Source organism: Mobula hypostoma, chromosome 4 (genome assembly GCF_963921235.1).
Source record: "Mobula hypostoma chromosome 4, sMobHyp1.1, whole genome shotgun sequence".
NCBI lineage: Eukaryota > Metazoa > Chordata > Chondrichthyes > Myliobatiformes > Myliobatidae > Mobula > Mobula hypostoma.
This window is the reverse complement of record NC_086100.1, coordinates 47,990,727-48,015,727: the sequence shown is the minus strand read 5'-3', so window position 1 is coordinate 48,015,727 and position 25,001 is coordinate 47,990,727. Positions and strand designations below refer to the sequence as shown.

The 25,001-nt window shown below is 42.1% G+C and overlaps 1 long non-coding RNA gene across 1 annotated transcript in view; it reads right to left on the bottom strand.

Moving 5' to 3' along the window:
• Positions 1 to 6,639: 6,639 nt before the first annotated feature.
• Positions 6,640 to 25,001, bottom strand: part of LOC134344779 (uncharacterized) — a 53,429-nt gene continuing 35,067 nt past the window's right edge. The window contains exon 5 of the long non-coding RNA XR_010017520.1: positions 6,640 to 6,773. This is a non-coding gene — a long non-coding RNA (uncharacterized LOC134344779). The remainder of the gene's footprint in view (positions 6,774 to 25,001) is intronic.

Genomic DNA, 25,001 nt, shown 5'->3' with positions numbered 1-25,001 from the left:
GATGGTGTGTTGGGCTGAGTCATCGGAGGTTGGGGTGGTGCAGTGGTCCCCACCCTCCAGGCCGTGGACCGATACCGATCCGCGAATCATGCAGGGGTGCAGCAGTGGCTGGGGCACACTCAGCACATCTTTAAGAAAAAAGCCAAAATAAACAAGCTAATTAATTAAGTGCCACCCGGCACGTTAATGTCGGCCCAGATCAGAGGCAACGCAATCGGCAGCTGCCTCTGATCTGGGCCGACATTTACATGCCGGGCGGCATCTAATTAATTAGCATGTTTATTTCAGCTTTTTTCCTAAAGATGTGCTGGGTGCGTCCCAGCTACCGCTGCTCCACTGCATTCTTCACGGCAATGTATCGGTCCGCGGCCCGGAGGTTGGGGTGGAGGGACACTGGGGTGTCATCTCATTGTCGTCTGTTTCCATCAGGGCAGGCAGGTCATCTTCTTCTATGTCTGCCTGCCTCGATGTCGAAGGTTGAGGTTCGTCATCTACTGTGGCTGATGTGGAAGGCTTGGAAAACGACAGTATGCTTAACTGCTTAGCCTCGCGCATTTTTCTATCATAGAGTTCTTTGTAAGCACTCAAACCATCCTGCAAATATGCCCTAAACCTATGTACCCTTTCAAAATTAAAGTCATACTTTTCTGCAATCATTGCAGCGAAAATCTCACGCAGTTGCTTCACGTTCAGTTCCTGGATGACTTCACTTTCGGTCCGTTCGCTACTGCATTCGGTTTCGATTGTTATCCTTTCCTCTTCCAATTGCATCAGCTCTTCATCTATCAGCTCTTGGTCATGGGATGCCAAAACCTCTTCAACATCATCTTCATCAACTTCCACAAGCCAAACTCACTTTGTCCTTACTTCATTCACCACGATCGAAATGCTTAATTATGTCTAGTTTAACGCTAAGTGTAACAACCTTATGAGCTCTTCTAGGCTTTTCCGATACCTTAGAACTCGTCTTGCTAACGGATGCTCAAAATAAATCAACATAAAGCACAGATGCTCACAGGCACGTGTTTAAGCAATGCCGGCTAGAATGCAATGCCAGGGGAGGAGCTTGGCTACTCGGGGCCTTTTATCGCACACTGCCTTTTTTCACGTGCTGCCTTTTGTCGTGCGCTGCCTTTTTTTGTCAAAGTGAAAACATCTTCTGTTAGCGAAAACAGGTAACTAATGTAGGTCTTTCATAACAGCGAGGTGTCGTAAAGCGAACGTTCGAAAAGCGGGGGACACCTGCATTTACCAAGATTCAGTGAAAAGCATATTGCTTATACCGATTAAATCATTACACAGTGCATTGAGCTAGAGAAAGTAAATTAATAACAATGCAGAATAAAGTGTAAAAACTAGCAAAAATGTGCAGTGCAGGTAAATGCTAAACAAAGTCATAGTGAGTATGTGGGTTCTTTACAGCTTTCATGTTACAAAACTTAGTTAGATACTGTATGAGAAACAAATTTTCTCAACAAATCCAGCTAAACCAAACCTTAGCAAGCCACGTGACTATATATATATATATATTTATATAAATAAACAATGACATTTAGTACTATAACTACATTTATAGTGTTCTTCACTCTATCAGAGTGTCCTTTGCTACGTACTTGAATCGCCTTATGCCTCTCAAAATGCACTTCAAGCAATTGCTGGTTCTCACCTGCAAGGAAGTGGCTTTGCCAGTTTGAAGGGGCAAAGATCAAGAACAAAAAAATCTGAGTCCTGAGCCACTTAGGAATGCAATGAATGTTTGACATCTGATGACTGAAGCTCCATAGTGGAATCTGATGCACGAGACGCTGGTTCTATTACATTTGCATCATACACCGGGGTGCTCTCTTCAGTTATCTGATGAGGTACCGCAGCCTTTGGCCAGGGGCAGATGTTGTCAGGTAGTGCCCAACCTTCATAGAGTGTCTCGACCCTTAACCACTTCACTCCCCAGTTGGCGAGAAGCAAAGAAGCAAAGGCTATTTGCATTAGTAAGGTCATTGCCAATTTCAGAGTTTAGGGTAATTAATGTAGAAGGACCAAAAGATATAATTGTGCATGGATTTGTAGAGCAACAAACAATCTGCCAGAGGAACTAAAATAGACATTTTTTTTGTTCTAATCATATTCTTTCTTGTAAAATTTGTGTGTAATTTATCTTTAGTTCATGTTTTTTCATGTGACTGTTGTTTGTATGATGCTGTATGTCTGTGATGCTGCTGCAAGTAAAGTTTTCGTTGCAATTGTGCCTGTATGTACTTGTGCACATGACAATAAACTAGACTTTGACTCAATGGATTAAGCAGCATCTGTGAGAGGAAAGGAATTGTTAATGGTTCGGGTCCTAATAAAGGGTTTGACCAGAAATATCAAAGATTCCTTTCCTTCCACAGATACCGCTTGACCCTTTTAGTTCCTCCAGCAAACTGTTGCTCCATCATCCAGCATCTGGTGTCTGCATTGATCTGTGGTCATTTTGCAAATCTACAGAGAGTCATTGAGTTAGAGAGTTATACAGCACAGAAACAGGGCATTTTTTGTTCATATTTTTATACCAACTATCGAGTACCTGTTTGTTCTGACCCCATTTACTCACTGGTTCTATAGCATTTTATGCTTTGTTGATTCAGGTTCCTAAGTGTTGGGTGTTGAGCAAGCACATACTTCCACTATTTTCTCAGGCAATGCATTCCAAACTTCAACCGCCCTCTGGCTGACAAGATTCTTTTTCATATCTCCTCTAAACCTTTACTTCTCACCGTAAATCCTCCAAAACAAAAGAATTCTTATTGTCTATCCAATCTCTGCTTCTTAAAATATTCTATAACTCTAGCAGATCTGTCCTTGGCGTCCTCTGCTCGAAAGAAAAAAAACATCAGTCTACCTGGTTTCTCCTTATAACTGAAAAATTCCATCCCAGGCAACATCCTGATGGATCTCGTCTGCACCTTCTCCAATGCAATCATACTATCTCTATAGTGTGGTGACTGAACTCAATACACCAGATGTGGCTTTTCTAAAATATACCATGACCTTCCTTCCCTTTTATCCTAAGCCCTTGTTAATGGGACAATAACCCATAGGACTTCATCTCTTTAGTTACCTGTGCTCCACCCTCAGGGATCTTTAGACTTCTACAATAAGGTTCCTTTGCTTTATAATACTTCCTTGGGCCAAACCATTCATGGCATATGTCTTGGAGACACAACAGACTGCAGATACTTGAATCTGGAGGAACAATCTGCTGGAGGAACTCATTGAGTCAAACAGCATGTGTCGGGGAAAAGGAAATGGCAATATTTCAGGTTAAAGCCCCGCATCAGGAAATGTCCACAACTCCTTTCTTCCCACCGATGCTGCTCAACCTGCTGAGTTTCTCCAGCAGATTATTCATTGCATTGTGTATCTCTTACTTTTGTAGGTTTTTGAGAATAAAGCGAAGTGAGGCATTTTATGTTTAATGAAACCCGTAATGCATTTTATTGAATGCCAAAACCTGCAGACAAAAGCACGCTAAAAATCATTACACAACCATGTCATCATGTCAGACCAGCCTTTTAAAGCAAAACCCCAATTCAATGCCAGTGGTTGTGGATTATGTACATTTCTCCCAATGATTTCACCCTACCCTCTTGTCAAGATTCTCGCAAAATGTATTACCTCTGGTGATTTTGCTGTTTGACACTTTGGTGATCTGTTGCTACTAGGAGATGCTCATTTGGAGAAACTATCCGTCCTTTATTGACAAAAGCTGTTATCCCAAAGCCCGATTATGTTTCCACTATTTTGCAAATAATGTTCAACAGTGATGATCTCAGGAAGTTTACGTGAAGTTTCACACATTGCAAAAATCAGCAGTGGATTTCTGTTGCTGCTCCAGTATTGAATTGTCTGTTGTTGGTTGCGCCAAGATTAGCATCAAAAGTTTTAAAAGTTTGTGGATTTAAGCTCCACACTAAGACTTTATTACATTTTCTACACAAGGTGAGTGGTGCACATTTCAAGGTTCTTGAGGTGAGGTTTTAAACTGATTTTTAAACAATTTTTTTCTCTAGCCCTTGCACCTCCATCCTCACCAAATTGTTGATTACTTGGAAAGCAGGTTTTGACAACAATACAACTTTGGATTAGAAATGGAGTTCATGAGTTATCAGGCAGCAATTATCCTTTCTGTCTCTGGAACAAAGCTAAGTTGTTGATCACACATAGAAAACAGCTCAAGGCACCAGACAAACTGCTATCTATGGAAAATGTTCCATTTAAAAGGTATTAAACTAAATAAACAAACCTAAAGCAATGTTCATCTGGCAACAACTTCTTTATCTGTCCAAGTCATGTGGATGTCAGACTCAAGACTTCTGAGCAAGCCTTTACTTCATGCTTAATAATGGTATGCACTTTGGGGCAGAGAAAGTATTTTAAGAGGTCCTCATGACATATATGAAGTGTAACTTCAATGTTTCGTTGGTGTTAACTACACCAACTGTGAAGAGGCTTATAAATATGGTGGTTATAGTTTCCTTAATGAATGAAACTAACAAAATGATTTTATAATTAGAGGAAGAGTGAGATCCCCTGTGGTGAAGCTGAAATCAGTCTACATAATGAAGTGGGAGCTAATAGAAGGGACAAAACTTACATTTATATTTTTAACACTGAAATGACTAGTCGAACTATAGACTACACAAATTTTATGAGATTTGTCAGTTATAATAATTCTAAGCTTTAGTAACTTAATTTATTTTCGTTCCGGTGATGTTATCAATAGAGCTGATGAACACTCCAACAATGTCAAAATTCTGCATACCAGCCTCTGAAGCTATCAAAGATATTAACAGTTAGTATCCAATGTCATTTTGAACATTTAGCATAAGATACATAGGTTTTGATAAGTTTAAGACTTTTACAAAACAAACAAATTCATCTTTTTACAGCATTAAAATACCCTCCATAACACTTCTTCTCCTTTCTTCCCTTCGCTAACTTTCTTGATAACCTGGTGTGCAAGAATCAGTCCTGAGGAAGAGTCTTGGCCCAAAATGTGGACTGTTTACTCTTTCCATAGATGCTGCATGGCCTGCTGAATTTGTCCAGCATTTTGTGCGTGTTGCAAAGAATTTTTAAAGCTATTTTTAGAAACTTTCCTCTCTATAGCCAGTTTTCTGTTATTGCCATGACATCATTATCCCTTGTGGTTCATTATGCCTGAAACTCACTTTATATATCTTACACCTTAAGACTATCTTAGACCTTTTTAGTGCTCTCTCTTGGTTTAGCTCTTAGTAAACCTCCTAGCATTGGCACTAATAAATGTTCCTGAGAACAGGGGTACCAACTCTGTTGAAGCACTAACTGTCCATTTAAAATAACAACTGAAAGAAATAAATAAGAACTAGAGCGCTCTTGTTTTGCAAAGGAGTCTGAGCAATAACAATATTTGTGTAAATCTATTGGCTTTGGATAAATTATCAAGACAGCTATTATGGATATCATCATCATCATCATCATTATGTGCTGTGTCGTATGATGTAGACGATAATGGTCCCATGACCATGATTGCTCTTGGCAAATTTTTCTACAGAAATGGCTCACCTTTGCCTTCTTCTGGGCGGTGTCTTCACAAGATGGATGACGCCAGAAATTATCAACACTCTTCAGAGATTGTCTGCCTGGCGTCAGTGGTCGCATAACCAGAACTTTTGATATGCACCAACTCCTCATACGACCATCCACCACCTGTTCCCATGGCTTCACATGACCATAATCAGGGCTAAGCTGGTGCTAGGCCTTGCCCAAGAGGGACCTGCAGCTTAGCAGAGGAAAGAAGTGTCTTACACCTCCTTTGGTAGAGACGTATCTCCACCTGCCACCCAAATTAGGGATAGCATTATTACTAACACACAAGTTTCACAACAGTTACCAAAGTTACCCAGATTCACTATGAGAGCCAAATGGCCTTCCTGGGAACTTGTCTCTGCTGCCACCTTGTTCTCACTTTGATTCTCCTCTCCTACCTACCTACTTTTCCCTTCATCCGGTTTCACCAATCAGTTACCAGCTTGTACTCCTTCCCTTCTACCCCAACCTGCACCTTCTTATTCTGGCTTCTTCCCCCTTTCTTTCCAGTCCTGATGAAGGATTTCAGCCCAAAATATCAACTGTTTATTCCTCTCTATTGGCGCTGCCTGGCCTGCTGAGAAATCCTCCAGCATTTTGTGTGTCCTGCTCTGAATTTCCAGCATCTGCAGAATCTCTTGTGTCGATGAAATTACAGAAGAAAACTATCTCCATTATTGGTAAATTAATTATTAGCAAGAATGGTAAAAGAAAAAAGAACAAGAAAGCAAAATCAATAGATTTTAAAAAAGGGTTACGTTGATAAATAGCAACTTCAAAGCATGTTATGAGTATATTTTGGAGAAGGTTATTTTTAAGGAGACACTGGTCCTTTACTCAATAACAGGAGGACGTTGGCTAGTCACAATATAAGGCCCCTGCAGATTTGAAATATCCCCTACAGATCTGCATATTTCAGTTCTGGAGCTGCAATACAAATGTAATAATAAGGCCAATATTTAGCTCATGCATCAAATCAGCAAATAACAAAGGTTTATTCAGAATCAGAATCAGAAACAGGTTTATTATCACTGGCATGTGTCATGAAATCTGTCTCATTGGTGTAAATTGGAAGTGGGATGCTCTTAAAACTCTTGAAGGTACGGTTCCAGGTCCCAGTAGTGATATAATGGGGATGACGTTCTTGCAATCAACCCGACCTGTGATCCAAAGGATAAAAATTGAGAAATACCACTGACTTATTAAAATTCGTCAAACCATCTTGACCCCAAAAATGGAGGGTGTTAAAAAGGATTGATATTTGGAACCCATTATTGTAAGATCCTTCTTTTTATGCCATTTAGTAAGATTTAAGGTGTAAGGGGGTTTCGACTTTTATGTTACCGCAGAGGCTAATTAAAATGGCGTCTTTGTTATGTTAATCTGGGGAATGTGGCTTTGTTGTGTTAAACGCTGAGAAAGTTTGCGCTAGCAGCTTGTTTTTCTTTAGAGTGTGATAAGAGAGTGCTATTAACCAATTGGGATAGTTGTTATGGTTTTGGTGTATTTGAAGATACTGTATGCGCGAGGTTTTGGGGGAGAAGGTGGGAGAGTGAGACAGAGGATGGACGAGGTGCTATGAGTCCACTAATGGGGTCGTACCCTGAGCAGGACGTTCGGCGAGGAGACGGAGACGGACTAGCGTGGAGCGTCTGGTCAACCACCGTTGTTGGTCCCAGGCGGCCGGTCGAGGTGGTCCGAGGGGGTCGCAGGGTGAAGAAGAAGGTCCTTGAGCTCCAACGGTTTTTGTGCACAAAGAGATTGAACTTTGATAAGTGTGGCGCCTTTTATTTTCCTTTTATATTTTATTCTCTTTTAATTATATAGTTCCAGTAATATCTATAAACTGTATATCATTTAATTGCATCTGGTGTATTGTCTGTTATTTGGGTGGGGTGGGGTACCTCACACAGCATCCACACAAACGAATTACTCAGTTTGCCGGGGCCGAGGCTGTTTCCCTAGACGACAGCGAGCCGAGCGACCCTGAGGGTGGCCGGGGGGGCTACATTGTGTGGGCTTTGTCCAGGATTGAGTCTGCTGGTATGCTGTGTGGGTGCCCTGTTTAAATCTGTAATGTGTGTCTCTGTGGGTTATTTGCTGGTGATTGCTGTATGCGTGGTGGGTGAGGTCTTTGTTCGAGTAGCATTGACGAGTTAGAGGTGGCACTCAGGGCTGCCCATGTGGTTGGGAGAGAGAGGGAAGAGTGATCTGATTTGGAGGTAGGGTCTGCGAATAAATGTTCTAGCTCTGGCAGGCTCCGCCTGGCACTTGGGATAGTGTCCACCCGAAGAGGGGCAGAGACGTGCGAGACATGGGCGGAGCAGACCTCTCAGTTGTTAGATGAGTGGCAGTGCTCAGTTGAGGGAGAGTGACAGGGATTGGTTGAAAGTTTGAGTAGGCGGGCTGGTGACGGTGTTAGAGCTGTCAGGTTCACTTACACCGTAGTAACAGCTGTCAGTTATTTGAAAGGGGGGGAAAGTTTTCAGTGTGTCTTCTCTGGCTAGGAGGGCGGCTAAATTGCTTGCAGTGCTAGGGGGATCATTTCAGGGGATCAGCCCCTCCTTCAGTTGTTCAGCTGATCGGAGAGGGATCGAGAAACTTAGTGAAGGCCCAGTGGGGGAACAGCTTGGGGTCTCTGGGGAAGCATGTTCCCAGCAATGTACCAATGTACTTCCGAAAGGAGAAGACCCTATTCCTGAAGGCTTAGAGGGACAACGCCCCAGGGTGTCGTTATGGATAGAGGGAAGCGATGCTAAAGCTATCCTTGACTCCGGGGCACAGATCAAGTTGTTGTACAGTTCGTTTTACAACCGGTGTCTGAAGCATTTATCCTTGACAACCACAAGGGCACTGGAGACTTTGGGTACTAGTGGCAGTAGTTACCCAGATGACAATGATTGGTTAATGACCCTGGAGTTCATGGAGGCATTTTCTGGGCACCCAGCGTGTCGAGTTGCTTCTGAGGACGTGTGTAGCAGCCTTGAACCGGTACTGAATTTAAACGAGACCCGGCGGTGGTGTGGCTTGGGGAAAGTAGCTGAGGGTGAGACCCTCTTAGTAGATGCTCCGAACTACCACGAGGGAGGGGAGTTGACCGCTGAAGACACCTCAGTGAGAGAGAGGTCGCGGCAACTGGACCCTAGTGGCGTGGAAGATGAAGGCAGCGTGTGTGTGGATTATGCGATGTGGTTTAATGTGCTGCATCTGAGGGGTGGATGTTGCCAGATCCTGAGGAGTGCGGCTGTTGAGCTGAAGATGGCCATTACTAGTTCCATAGGATTCTTCCGATCCGAAAAGATGCCCAAGGGCATATCCGGAGCCCCTGCATCCTTCCTGCGGGGCATGAGGAAGACCATGGGGGAAGTGAAGGTGTGTGGAGTTTTGACATTTGTGGATGACCGCCTAGAGCTTGGATTCGCCTGGGGGGACCATGAGGCGAGGCGAGTGGCTGAGCCCGGGCAACCGAAGCGAAGTGTCAAATGTGGAGGAGTTTTTGGCTGGAGGAGTTTGGTGCAATGTGAGGAAAATGACCCGACATACCAGTTGAACTTCCTGGTGTTGGGACAGACGGTGGTGGACCGGGGGATGGAAACCCAGGTCGTCAATCTGAATGAGACACAGGGAAGAGAGGGGATTTGCACCGCACTGCGGTCATGTACTGATGAATTAATCCGGCGAGAAGAAACAATGACCCACCTTCGAAGGGATCAGCAGAAACTCAAGACGTCGATTCAGAACAGATTGGAAGACTTGCAAGTTGGGGAAGATCATGGAAGTGTTCTGACTAAGGTCAACAGAAAACCAAGAGCCCAGGGAGGGGAGTTTGACTACACTCCCAGGGAGGTAAAGAAATGGAGGACAGATCTCAGAAAAGGGAGGCGGACGCTTGAAAGGAACCTGAAAATGGCTATCGCGAGTTTAAATGAAGTGGAAAAACTGAAAGTTGACCTGGAAGACGTCCTCAGGAAGATACAACCGGAGGCTGAACATTCTTTAACTGCTGCTTTTCAGGTCAGGGAGGAAGAAGCTGGTGGGGTAACTGCATCCCAGATTGAGATGGCCAGGAACCCTGAGTCGGAACTGCTGAGGCTGTGGCGAGAGTTGAAGAAGTCCCCGTAGAAGCTGACGTCTCGACTGCAGGAGGCTGAAGGGGTAGCCCCGGCTAAATGTTTCAGTTTGGAGAAACTTGAACAGCAGCTACCGATCGAGGGAATAAGGAAGGATACGGGTTCAAAGGATGATGTGCTGCACATGTGGTACATGCTGCCTTTCGTTAACTTCCCCGTGATTGAGGAAGAGACCTTTGGCCCTTCTCCCACTGAGTCAGGTGTAGTGGGGAGGGCTAGCTGTGGGCAGTCTGAGTTATGGCAGGATCAGGAAGGAGGAGAGGCGGGGCCCGGACACAGGACTGGGGACTCCGAGCTGTAGTGGTAGCCTGAGTGAGAGAGGAGTTGGCAAGCAGGCCCGAGGTATCCCTAGTAGTGTCTGAGCCTTTTGGGTTTAGGTGAGGGGCTACGGAGGTCTTGGAGGGTTAAGAAGCTCCCAGATAGGTTGGCCTTTGCAGCGCCCGTGGGACGGGAGTAAGGTCCACTGTTTGGGGAGCACTGTCACTGTGTGTATCTGTGTATGTGTGTGTTGTGTGTCTGCAGGACTGGTTGGTGAGTTATTTAGAAGTCATGAGGACATGACTTTATTTGGTGGGGGGAGAGTTTAAGGGGGTTTCGACTTTTATCTTACTGCGGAGGCTAATTAAAATGGCGTCTTTGTTATGTTAATCTGGGGACTGCAGCTTTGCTGTGTTAAACGCTGAGAAAGTTTGTGCTAGCAGCTTGTTTTTCTTTTAGAGTGTGAAAGAGAGTGCTATTAACCAATTGGGATAGTTGTTATGGTTTTGGTGTATTTGAAGATACTGTATGCGCGGGGTTTTGGGGGAGAAGGCGGGAGAGCGAGACAGAGGATGGACGAGGTGCTATGAGTCCGCTAACGGGGTCGGACCCCGAGCGGGACGTTCGACGAGGAGATGGAGATGGACTAATGTGGAGTGTCTGGTCGATCACCGTTGTTGGTCCCAGGCAGCCTGTCGAGGTGGTCCGAGGGGGTCGCAGGGTGAAGAAGAAGGTCCTTGAGCTCCAACGGGTTTTGTGCACGAAGAGATTGAATTTTGATAAGTGTGGCGCCTTTTATTTTCCTTTTATATTTTATTCTCTTTTAATTATATAGTTCCAGTAATACCTACAAATTGTAAATCATTTAATTGCATCTGGTGTATTGTCTGTTATTTGGGTGGGGTGGAGTACCTCACACAGCATCCACACAAACGAATTACCTAGTTTGCCGGGGCCGAGGCTGTTTCCCTAGACGACAGCGAGCCGAGCGACCCTGAGGGTGGCCAGGGGGGGCTACAAAGGGATTTTTCAAGACAGCAAATTCAAACCCCTGAAAAGTGTTAGACTTATGATACTTTGATTTAATAATAATGATTTCATTCTCTGAAATAGAATGGAGGAAAGGGGTATGGGTGATAAAGCCTGTGCAACTGTTATTACTGATTTGATTAATTTAATGGTGTCTAATAAATTACTAAGTCCTTGTTTGGTATGGATGTAGAGAAGCAAAGTACAGAATTCATCAGTAATACATATGAAATCCAATCACTATTAGTCTACTGCCCTCATTGTGTGTGTATGTACACAACAGCGCAGCGAGCTAAACAGTCTTTCAAAATTACCCAAGATGGAAGCTTTTTCCAGGGTACTTAATGAGAACTCTTTTCTGTGAAACTACAAAGAGTCAAGTAAAATACTTATTAAATTTGGTACAGAATTGTCATGCATTTGAATATACTAACACTGTCGATTATTCTCATAACCAGTATTAAGCTAGGTACTACACATAATCAACATTCCGTAAATATGCAGTGTAAACAAGAGTAACTTGCAGCACAAAGAAAAACTTAAACATAGTATTTCCAACTAAAAAACTGGCCCATCCAGGACATGATATAAAAAACAGCTTGTGCATAGGAACTGATGTTCATACAAAATCATCTGTGCCTCTAGAGGCCAGAAAAATTAGGTACAACTTAAACCAATCAATTAAATCCTAAATTTGCTCAGGAAGAGTTCTAAAGCTTTCATTTGCCCTTATTTCCATTGTTGTATAAATACATTTTAATTTACACACAATTATGAAGGCATAAGTTTTTACTTATAAGCGAAGGCTTCAGAATCAGAATTACGTTTATTATCACTGGCATCTGTCATAAAATTTGCTAACTTAGTAGCAGCAGTTCAATGCAATATATAATATAGAAGAAAAAAAGTGAAAAAGTAAATCAATATATATAATAGTGCAAAAACAGAAATAATATAAAATAATGAGGTAGAGTTCAAGAGTTCAATGTCTATTTGGGAATCGGATGGCAGAGTGGAAGAAGCTGTTCCTGAATCACTGAGTGTGCGTCTTTAGGGTTCTATACCTACTTTCTGATGGTATCAATGAGAAGAGGGCATGTTCTGGATAATGGGGGCCCTTCATAATGGACACCGCCTTTCTGAGGCACTGTTCCTTGAAGATGTCTTGGATACTATGAGGCCAGTACCCAAGATAGAGTTGACTAATTTTACAACTTTCTGTAGCTTCTTTTGATCCTGCGCAGTAGCCCCCCCCCATACTAGACTGTGATGAAGCCCATCAGAATGCTTTTCGCATTACTTCTATAGAAGTTTTCGACTGTTATAGTAGACAAACCAATCTCCTCAAATTCCTAATAAAATATAGCCACTGCTTTGTCTTCTCTATAGCCGCATTGATATGTTGGGAGCAGGTGAGATCCTCAGAGATCTTCACACCCAGGAAATTGAAATTGCTCACTCTCTCTGATCCCTCTATGAGAATTGGTTTGTGTTCCCCCATCTTACCTTTCCTGAAGTCCACAATCAGCTCTTTCATCTTACTAATGTTGAGTGGAAGGTTGTTGTGGTGACACCACTCAACCAGCTGATATATTCTCCTCCTGTATGCCCTTTCATCTCCATCTGAGATTCTACCAACAGTAGTTATGTCATCAGCAAATTTATGGACGGCATTTGAGCTATGCCTAGCCACACAGTCATGAGGATATAGAGAGTAGAGCAGTGGGCTAAGCACACACCTCTGAGGTGTGCTAGTGTTGATCGTCAGTGAAGAGGCATATTATCACCAATCTGCACCACCCTGAGCTAACAACTTGCAAATATAAAAATTTGACAGATGGAATTCAATATGGAAAAGTGTAAACTGATTCATTTTGGAAGGTCAAACATAAAGGCAGAAAACAAGATGAGTGACTGGACTTTTAACAGTGTGAAGGAACAGAGGGATTTTGGGGTTAATATTCAAAGATCCCTCAAGGTGCAAGTTGGTAGAGTGGTGAAGAGGGCATATAGTGTTTTGGCCTTCATGTGGATTGAGTTCCAGAGATGTGAGGTAATGTTGGAGCTCTATAAAACTGATCAGACCAAACTTGGAGTATTTTGTTCATTTCTGGTCACCTCATTATAGGAAGGATGTGGAAGCTTTAGAGGTGGTGCAGAAAGGATTTACCAAAATACTTCTTAGATTAGAGAGCATATCTTAACAGGATAGATTAATCAAGCTAGGGCTTTTCTCTTTGAGAGAAGGAGAATGAGAGGTGACTTGATAGAGCTGTATAAAATGATAAGAGGCATATATCAGGTATACAGTCAGAGACTTTTCCCCAGGGCAGAAATGGCTAATAGAAGGGGCTTAGCTTTAAGGTGATTGGAGGAAAGTATAGGGGGGTGTCAGAGGTAGGTTTTTTACACAGAGAATGGTGGGTGCATGGAATGCACTGCCAGGGGTGGTGGTAGATGCAGATACAATAGAGACATTCAGGAGATGCAAATGGATGAAAGAAAAATGGAGGGCAATGTGGGAGGGAAGTGAAGGATTGATTGTAGGTTAAAATATCAGCAGAACATTGTGAGCCGAAAGCCCTGCACTGGGTTCTTCGTTCCTTGTAATTCATATGACTATATTGCCATGAATCTGTAAACACTTTGTAAATAAAGTTTTAAAAATAACTAGAAATATGTGCTCTGTTACTTCCAAAATTAAGACATTTTCTTCTTTAAATCTAAGGTATGTTCAACATATTAAATCTTTTAAAACATGTGTCTGAATGACCATTTTGCTGTTGTTAAATGAATTAGCAATTGAAAATAAAATTCATAAGAAAAATTTGGCAATGATAGCAAGTCAGAAAAGTTCCTATAGGCAAAGCAAATTTTTATTAAGAGTGAAAAACCTCTGAAGATGCTGCCTTGCCATTAAGGAACCATTGCTTGTAAACATTTTATTTGACCAACATTTTATTTTGCAGAAGTTGGCACTCAGTGACTTTACAATTTAAAAAAAATTACAGTGGAACAGAGTTTAGTTCAGATGCACAGACCTTGGATTAGAAATTAATTTTTGGATGCTTATGCTAAATTGGCCTTGCTGAATCAGCAGGCTATTGTACGAGGGGTGATTGACAAGTTCGTGGTCTAAGGTAGAAGGAGATGAGTTATACAGTTCTCGTTACATGCATGTGCAGTTCAACTCTTTGAGTAAAAATGCAGAAAGTTTAAAGTTAATACCTCATCTCCTTCTACCTTAGGCCACGAACGTATCAATCATCCCTGCTGTGGACCACTTCTGGAGGTCCAAGACACCGACTTCTACAAAGAAGGGCTCTGTATGCTCCATAACCGCTGGACTAAGTGTGTAAATGTAGGAAAAATAAATGTGCTAGGTCTTCTAAAATTGACTCCTTTTACCTTAGGCCACGAACTTATCAATCACCCCTCGTATATAGAAACTGACATTTATTGACAGCAATGAGAGGGAAGAATCAGTTTACTGAAATGATGGTGAATGGAATTATCCAAGATGGATCACGATGGATGGATGGTGTAGGGTAAAACTATTCCTGAACCTGGTGGTCTGGGACCAAAGGCTTCTGAACCACCTGCTTGATGGTAGCAGTGAGAAGAGAGCATGGCCTGGTTGGTGGGAGCCTTTGATGATGGATGTGGCTGTCTTGTGGCAGCACTCCATGTAAATATAGTCAATGGTGGGGAGGGTTTTGCCTGTGATGGAATGGTCTGTATTTATCACTTTCTGTAGTATTCTCCATTCCTGGGATTGGTGATGTCATACCAGGCTGTGATGTAAGCAGTTAGGATATTCTCTACTCTCCATCTATAGAAGTTGGTCAAAGCTTTCGGAGACAAGCTGAATCTATGTAAATCCCTTAGAATGTAAAGGCGATGTCATGTCTCCTTTGTGATGACACTTCAGTGCAGGTCCCAGAACAGATCCATTGATATGCTAAAGCCATGGAACTTAAAGGTTCTGATCCTCTCCACCTCCATTCCCCTAATGAGGACTGGTTCATGGATCTCTGCTTCTTCCTCCTGTAGTCAATAATCAGCTCTTTGGTTTTACTGACATTGTACGGGAGGTTGTTGTTACAAATTATTACATCAAATACAAACTTCTTTTCTCATTTAAGTTGAATAATTTTGAAGAAAACCACATTTTCAGTCAACCTTCTATATTCTGATTCATCTTTGATTCTGACAACAGTGGTGTCGCAGATAGTGTTAAGTTCGACATTGGAGCTGTATTTGTCACACACAGTCATATATATGAAGTGGTTACAGCAGGAGGTTGAGCAGACAGCCCAGTGATGCACCTGTGCTGTTGGTGAGTGTGAGTGGAGAAGTTGCCAATCTGTACTGACTGTAGTCTGCCAGTGAAGAAATTGAGGATCCAGTTGCGTGGGAGGGTGCCAAGACTGGAGTTTAGTGATGAATTTTAGGGGATGATAGTGATGAATACTGAGCTGTAGTCAATGTATAGCAGGAAACTAATATTATAACACCAAAGAGGCTTTACAGATCAATAATGAATCAGTTCCACTTGTGTCTGATTCTGTGACCCATGTATAACACCATGCAAACAACAAAGTGGTTAGCTCGGGGTGTCAGAGTTCAAAGTTTAATTCTGACACCATCTTTAAAAAGTTTGTAACTCCTTCTCCTGAGTGCATGGGTTTTGTCCAGTTGCTCCAGTTTCCTCCCACATTCTAAAGATGTACCGGTTACTAGGCTAGTTGGTTATAGTAAATTGCCCTGTAACTAGATTATGGTTAAGTAAGTGGTTTGCTGGGTGTTGTCGCTTGTTTGGTCAGAAGGGCCTGTTTTGTGCTGCATCGCCAAATAAATAAATAAATAAATGCTGGGGGAAAACAGACTTTTAAAAATGTCACTGTTAGATATTTATTTGTTTGCATTATATCTCTTATTGATGAACTATGTTGGATAACAAGCAGTTTTGCTCTTTAGAGGCTTCTAACTTCATCTCGTCAGGACTTCTGTTGTCATTTTTCTTCACTGGTTGAATTTTCTTCAAAATTATTCAACTTAAATGAGAAAAGAAGTTTGTATTTGCTGTAATAATTTGCCATGTGGTTGACAATGCTGAGAAAAAATCTGAATTACAGGAAGTTCGATCAGCTGGGTAGAAAGAAGAGTCTCAAATTGAAAATAATCCTGAGAAATGTGCATTTGGTATGGTACAACAAGGCGACACAATGTACTTTGACTGGTAAGAATTTGAAAGGTGAAGACAAAGAGGAATTTTTGAGTGTACTTTAAAGCAGCAGGGTAAGGTTGTCGAGAGAGTATAAAGGATGCTGTCTTTTATTAGCTGGGGCATAGAACATGAAGCTAGAGAGCAGATGTAGCACTAGTTTTGCCACAGTTTGTGTACAACATACTGTCCTAGTTACCACATTAAAGAAAGATGTGATATTGAGAAAATTTACAAGGATGTTTACAGATTAAAATTTGTTGCTTTGTGGAAAATTTTGTTACAAGCCAAAGTTGTTTCAGGATTTTAAAAATAATATTTATTTATTTAGAGATACAGCATGACAACAAGCCCTGCCGGCCTACCAGTTCACACTGTGAATTTCACCCATGTGAACAATTAACCGACCAACCAATATGTTTTCGGAATAAAAGAGGTTGAGGGGAAATAGCTGAAGCATATAGAATCATGAGGAACTTGCAGTTGGTAGAAGAAGGACTTTCCTTTGGCAGGAACAGAGTAGAGAGATTTAAATAAATCAGTTTAGATCAGTTTGGAGGCAAAATAAGACCCATTTTTCAATCAAAATGGAAAAAGAGCTCGGAACTCCCTTCTTTAAAGGATATTACTGACAGAAACCCTTACCACATTTGAAAGTTACCTGCATATGAAGAGCCTTGACCTACAGGTTAATGGACTTAGTGCCTGTTGCTCCTTTTGACCTGCACAGATATGTTAGGCTAAATTGTTTCCTTCTGTGTTATAAATTCTCTATGATTCTAGTCTTTCAAGATGAGATGGTTTTACAGTTTTTCTTGATGTCAATCCTTCTGTCCTATTCTCATCCTGTCGAAGTTTATTTGGTTCCCAAGTCAGACAATTGGGTAGGAAGTGTGTAATCCTACCTTATAGTCTCATCAATATACTGCTCACTGTTTCCACTGATACTGTGTGTTGTCAGCTCTGAGCTATTTTACCCCAGCAATTAAAGTATCTTATTTAACCACAGACATTTAGATGTGGCTCTAAACATAAATTCTGGATTACAATTGAACTGCTGTATCTTATTAAGCTGAAAAATTCCCCTTACAGAAAGCAAAAGAAAACAAACAATATTTAAGTTGGTACTAAATACAAAATGATTAGAAACAAAGTCACTAATCTCCTTAGATTCACCAAAATAAATTTGTACAACAAAATCAACAGTGAAAACAGATGTCAAAAAAACATTACGGACATCGTAATTTCCAGAAATATGCACAACAGAGTGGGAGTAACTGTTGGGTGGAGTTGTGCCAGTTGGAGGGAACTTGTGCAATTCCGGAATATTTCTGTTTCCCCCAACCATTTTCCCTTTCCCATTGCTTTCCTGGGGATACAATCTCAATACTTTTCATAGGTTAAGAAGCACAAATTTGTGCAACTGAAGATTGAGTCACCATTGCCAGTTACCTCAACAGAATCAATCCGAGCAGTCAAATAGCAGGAAGCTGCACATTCACCGCCCCTGCTTTTTTCTTTATCTATCAAAATTGATGGATGATAATTTTTGGTGTATGCCATTGATTTATCAAGAAGATGATTTCAGCCATCATCTTGGTAGTGGTGTAGATCCCGCCTCAGGCCGATGTCAAACAGGCTCTAGACGAACTGAGTGATGTAATCAATAGGCATGAAACGGCACATCCCAATGCCTTCTTCATCATTATGGGGAAGCAGGCCAGCTTGAAAAGGTCTCTAAGTAATTATTGTCAACAAAACACTTGGAGTACCAGAGGAACTAACACATGAGACCACTGTTACACCACCATCAAGAGTGATTAGCATGCAGTCCCACACCCACACTTTAGAAAGTCTCATCATCTGGCTGCACTTCTACTTCCTGAGTTTAGGCAGAGACTAAAGACTGCAGTACCAGTAGTGAGGACCAAGAAGGTTTGGACAAGGGAGTTGCAGGAGCACTTACAGGACTGCTTTGAATCGGTGGACTGGACTATATTCAGAGATTCATCTTCGAGTCTGAAACAATATGCCACAGCTGTCACCTACTTCATTGAAACCTTTGAACTTACTGAACATACCCACTCAAAAGCAATGGATGAACCAGGTGGTTCATGATCTGCTAAGGGCTAGATCTGTGGTATTCAAGTCCGGTGACCCAGGTCTGTATAAGAAAACCAGATACAAGTTGTTTCTTAGCCCTTGAAATAGTCCTCCACAATTCCAAATGAGGTTGGAGGTGAAGTCAGATGCACATCAACTCTGACAGGGTTTGCAGACCATTACTTACTACAAAGTGAAACCTAACATTATGAATGACAGTGATGCTTCCCTACCAGAGGAGCTCAATGCCTTTTATGCTGGCTTTGAAAGGGAGAATAAAACCACAACTATGCAACTCCCTGCAGCACTTGGTAACCCTGTGATCTCTGTCTCAAAGGCCAATATCAGGCTGTCTTTCAAGAGGGTGAATCCTCACAAGGCGTCAGGCCCTGATGGAGTACCTGGTAGGGCTTTGAAAACCTGTGCCAACCAGCTAGTGGGAGTTTTCAAAGATATTTGCATTCCCTCGTTGCTACAGTTGGAAATTATACCAATACCTAAGAAGAGCAGGGTGAACTTAACAACTATTAACTTATTCACTTAACCAACAACAATACCTTAACAACTATTGTCCAGTAGAACTTACATCTATGATGATAAAGTGCTTTGAGAGGTTGGTTATGGCTAGAATTAAGTCCTGTCTCAACAAGGATCTGGATCCACTGCAATTTGCCTATTGCCACAAAAGGTCTACAGCAGACATAATCTCATTGGCTCTCCACATGACCTTGGATCATCTGGACAATACAAATACCTAAGTCAAGATACTGCTTATTGACTACAGCTCAGCATTTAAAACAATTATTCCTACAGTTCTGATTGAAAAGCTCCAGAACCTGTGCCTCTGTACCTCCTTCTGCAACTGGATCCTCGACTCCCTAACCTGTAAACCACTATCTGTGCAAACCAGAAACAACACCTCCACCCTGATGACAATAAAAACTGATACACCTTAGGGATGTGAGCTTAGCCTGCAGTTCTACTCTCTCTATACCCATAACTGTGTGGCTAGGCACTGCTCAAATGCCATCTATAAATTTGCTGATGACACAGCCATTGTTAGCAGAACTTCAGATAGTGACAAGATGGCATACAGGAGCCAGGTAGATAAAATAGTTGAATGGTGTCACAGCAACAACCTTGTACTCAATGTCAGTGAAGACCAGGAACTGTTTGTGGACTTCTAAAAGGGAAAGATGAGGAAACACGAACTAGTCCTCATAGAGGGGTCGGAAGCGGAAAGAGTGAGCAATTTCAAGTTCCTGGGTGTCAGTATCTCTGAGGATCTAACCTGGACCAACATATCAATGCAGCTACAAAGAAGATATGACAGCGGCTGTATTTCATGAGGAGTTTGAGGAGATTTGGTATGTCACCAAAAACACTCGCGAATTTCTACAAATGTGTTATGGAGAGCATTCTAACTGGTTGCATCACTGTCTAGTTATGGGGTGGGGGTGCAGGGGGCTACTGCACAGGATCAAAGTATGCTGCAGAGAGTTGTAAACTTAGTTTCATCATGAGAACTAGCCTCTGTAGTATCCAGTCCATCTTTAAGGAGCGATGCCTCAAAAAGGTAGCTTCCATCATTAAGGACCCCATCATCCAGGTCATGCCTTGTTCTTATTGCTACCCTCTGGAAGGAGGTACAGAAGCCTGAACAATTCTTCCCCTCTATCATGCGACTTCTGAATGGACACTGAACTCACTAACACCACCTCACTACTTTTTCATTTCTATTTTCACTACTTATTTAACTACTTTATATATACACTTACTGTAATTCAGTTTTTTTCTCTGTTATTATGTATTGCATTGCATTGCTGCTGCATAGTCAACAAATTTCACAAAATATGTCTATGATATTAAACCTGATTCTGATTCTGAGAATAACCGGAGGGCAATTTCCACTACTAGATATATGAATTCATACAAATATCTATTCAACATATCTATGTGGCCAAGTGGTTAAGGCGTCGGTCTAGTGATCTGAAGATCGCCAGTTCGAGCCTCAGCTGAGGCAGCGTGTTGTGTCCTTGAGCAAGGCACATTGCTCTGCGACGACACTGGTGCCAAGCTGTATGGGTCCTAGTGCCCTTCCCTTGGACAACATCTGTGGCGTGGAGATGGGAGACTTACAGCATGGGCAACTGTTGGTCTTCCATACAACCTTGCCCAGGCCTGCACCCTGGAAACCTTCCAAGGCGCAAATCCATGGTCTCACAAGACTAACGGATGCCTATATTCAACATAGGTGAGATATTTGATATTAGAACATCAAAGCCTGAAGTTGTTCACACTCAGCATTTCTATGTGCTCTGTTCCAATGTGAAATATTGACTAGCAACTGGCTGTGGGCATGTAGGTGATTATTAGATTTCCTTTTGTCACAGAATATACCTATTGGAATTTTTAAGTTAAAAGGGGTAGGCCAGGAACATCTTGTAAATCTATAATCAGAAATATATGGATGAATAAGTTAAACAAATCCATCTTAACTTTAACATTATTGCTTTCATGGCATTTAATACTTGAATTAAAACCGTGTGATGATGTTTCCAATAACAGCTAAGTTGTTATTCCAAAGCTGTTAAATGCTGTTCTGTTTTATGGTTTTGTAAATCAGCCAAGTATTGTTCTTCACTGCCATCTCTTCATCATCTGCCAAAGCTCTCTAATTTTGTGCGACATATGCTGTGACACTATTTCAGACTGGAGGAAATAAAATATCAGGATGGTAGCACAGTTGGGACACTATAATATACAGGAATTTTGGAAAGGGCAGAACAGTTGTACCTCACTGCTCCATTGAAGCGCTGTAGAGTTTTCAAGTTCTCCTTTTAATCATGGGTGTTTCCTTTGAGCGCCCTGGCTCCCTTCCACTAGTAAAGCCTTGCAGGTTGGCGGGTTAATAGACCACTGTAAGATGGGCCTAGAGTTTAGGTGAGTAGTAGAACCTGGGGTAAAGTGATGGGGATGTGAGGGGATTAAAAATGGAATTGGTGTTGGATTGTTGTTGCTGGGTTCATGGTGGTTGGTGTAGACTAGGTGACGTGAAGGGCATGTTTTTATGCTGTATGACTCCTTGTCTCTCAAAGGTTACTCATTCAGTTGTCACTCCACTCTTAACATTATGTTTAATGACTTTAGATTGTTAGATCTTTTTCTGTATACGTGACCCCTGCATTCTATGGGAGGAAGGAGGATTGAGTTCCTTGAAAATGATACATATTGTAGCGGTGTGCTACACACAGCGCTAGAATAACCACACGGAGTCGGTGAGTTGGAGTTGCGATAAAGAGATTTATTCAAACTTCGCCTTCCCGTTCCCGCCCTCCCTGGGCGGGACTGCTGTGGGGAATGCATATTCCCAGACCCTTTCCGCGCACGGGATTTTCCCCCTGCTGGTGAAGATGGCCTGGCGCCCTTTTTGGGGCCGGCCCTCTGCCTGCGTGCGCTGTTGTGAGCCGGTTCGTGGGTGCCAGAAAGTGGGTCGCCACAATATTATGATTTTCTGTAACATGAAGGTATGTCACCTGCACACCTTTCAAGAAATGAGAGTTGGAAAGAATTTTTTTTTGTGGCTCTTTACTTATTTTCCATATAAACTCCGAGAGCAAATTTTAAAATGTATTCAAATTTCCATTACTGGAACGGTATAACACACAGGTTGGCTGTAGTGTGAATATTTGCTAACTCGTCTGGATCTACTGTTTGTCCATAACTATCCTTTTTTAATATATATATACCACCATCTGTCATACTTCTGTCATTTAAGGACTCTTGCCTTCACGGACCCTTTCCTATATTTACTTCACTATATCCTGGCACCTATCCAAGCCATCCGTACCTTATTCACATCTGGTCCCATCACATCAATGTACTTGTGAAGAAAGCACAACAACACCTCTACTTCCTTAGGAGTCTGTGGAGATTTGACATGTCATCAAAGCTTTGACCAACTTCTATAGAATTTGAATTGACTTTATTTCTTACATCCTTCACATACATGAGGAGTAAGTATCTTTACATGACATCTCCATCTAAATGTGCAACGTGCAATCATAGCAATTTCTAATAATTTATAATAAATAGAAAAGTCAATGTAGTACACTCAAGTTCATCAGTCTGATTGCCTGGTGGAAGAAGCTGTCTCGGAGCCTGTTGGTCCTGGCTTTTATGCTGCTTCCCGGATGATAGTAGCTGACGTAGATTATAGTTGGGATGTCTTGGGTCCCCAATGATCTTACAGGCCCTTTTTACATACCTGTCCTTGTAAATGTCCTGAATCATGGGAAGTTCACAACTACAGATGCGCTGGGCTGTCCGCACCACTCTCTGCAGAGTCCTGCGATTAAGGGACATACAGTTCCCATACCAGGCAATGATGCAGCCAGTCAGGATGCTATCAATTGTGACCCTGTAGAAAGTTCTTAGGATTAGGGGCTCATAGCAAGCTTCCTCAGGTGTCTGAGGTGAAAGATGGGCTGTGGTGCCTTTTTCACCACACAGCTGGTGTGTACAGACCACATGACATCCTCGGTGATGTGGATGCCAAGGAAATTAAAGTTGTTTACCCTCTCAACCCCAGATCCATTGATGTCAATAGGGGTTAGCCCGTCTCCATTCCTCCTGTAATCCAGCTCCTTTGTTTTTGTGACATTGAGGGAGAGGTTGTTTTCTTGACACCACTGTGTCAGAGAGGTGACTTCTTCCCTGTAGGCCACCTCGTTATTGTTTGAAATAAGCCCAATCAATGTAGTGTCATCGGCACAGTTAATTCACAGATTGGAGCTGCGGGTGGCAATACAGTCATGGGTATACAGGGAGTTAAGGAGGGGACTCAGCACGCAGCCCTGAGGTGCTCCTGTATTGAGAGTCAGAGGGGTGGAGGTGAGGGAGCCCACTCTTACAACCTGCTGGCAGTCTGACAGGAAGTCCAGGATCCAGCTGCACAAGGCAGGGTCAGGGCTGAGGTCTCTGAGCTTCCTGTCAAACCTGGATGGAATTACGGTGTTGAATGCTGAACTGTAGTCCAAGAACAGCATTCTCACATAAGCATCCTTCTTCTCCAGATGTGTAAGGAGCAGTGGCTATTGCATCATCTGTCGATTGGTTGTGTCGGTAGGCGAATTGTAGGGAGTCCAGTTTGGGTGGTAACAGGCTGCAGATGTAATGCTGAACCAGCCTCTCAAAGCATTTGCTTATTATTGAGGTGAGTGTGACAGGACGTCAGTCGTTCAGGCGTGTTACCTTGGTCTTTTTTGGTACAGGGACAATGGTGGATAAATTGAAGCAGGAGTGCAGTCTACACTGGGAGAGGGAGAGATTAAAAATGTCCGTAAACACACCTGCCAGTTGTGCTGCGCACATCCTGAGTACTCGCCCTGGGATGCCGTGATGTGTAGTGGAAAGTTTGTTGACGGGCTGCATTACAGCCTGGTATGGGAACACCAATGTCTTTGAGCAGAAAATCATACAAAGGTAGTGGATTCGGCCCTGTCCATCATGAGTAAAGCCCTCCCAACCATTGTGCATATCTGCATGAAACGTTGCCCTGGGAAAGCAGCATCCATCATCAAAGATCCTCACCACCCAGGAAATGCATTTCCCTTGATGCTGCATCAGGTAGAAGGTACAGGTGCCTCAGGATTTGCACCACCAGTTTTCAAGAACAGTTACTAAGCCTCAACCATCAGGGCCTTGAACAGAAGAGGATAAATACACTCATCAATTGAGACATTCCCACAATAAATGATCTCACTTTAAGGACTCTTTACCTTGTTATTTCATGCTTTCATTATTTACTTGCATTTGCCCAGGGTATTATCTTCTATGTATTTTCATTGATCCTGTTTACAGTTACCATTCTGTCGATTTGCTGAGTATGTCCAGAGAAGAAAAATCTCAGGGTTGTATGTAGTGACATATACGTAGTCTGATAATAAATTTTACTTTGAACTTTGAATTTTGTCCAATTTTTGATCTGAAATATGAATTCTTCCTCCTACCATGTGTGTTGCTGATATGGAGAGTGGCTTCGAACAGTTCTACTTTTATTCTTTAAAATATTATGGCTTTCCCCTAAAGAGATAACTCTGAAATTGAGAAACAAAGCATTGCTGTTTATATCTAATTCATAACATCCATTTATATTTGGGCAGATGTATCATCTGCCCAAAAGCAATTACCACACAATTGTCTACAATTGCTGGTGGCAGAAAGAGAACAGATGGAGTAGTTCCTGAAAAAATTTCTTTACTTCCTTAAGTTTTGTTATACTCAGGACTTATTATAACCAGGAAGGAGATGGGTTTGCATGGTTTTTAATGCAGCAAACAGAGAACATTTTTTATTATATGCTGGCAATGGAGTAGAGTGATGAAAGGTAATCAAAGTCTAATAGGAAATGACAGAGCATACACACATTAGAGTGTTCTTGCAATTAAAGTCAAAGTAGGGAAAACAATAAAATAAAGGATCATTTATCTAGGAGCATACATAATGAGATGGATGAACTAGACACAATTGGAAATGATCTGAGATTAGTGATATTGTTGCAATGTGAACCCTGCTGGGAATTAAAACTTCTGTGATATCTAGCATCCCCAATGGAGATGCAAAAATGAAAATAAAGTGTG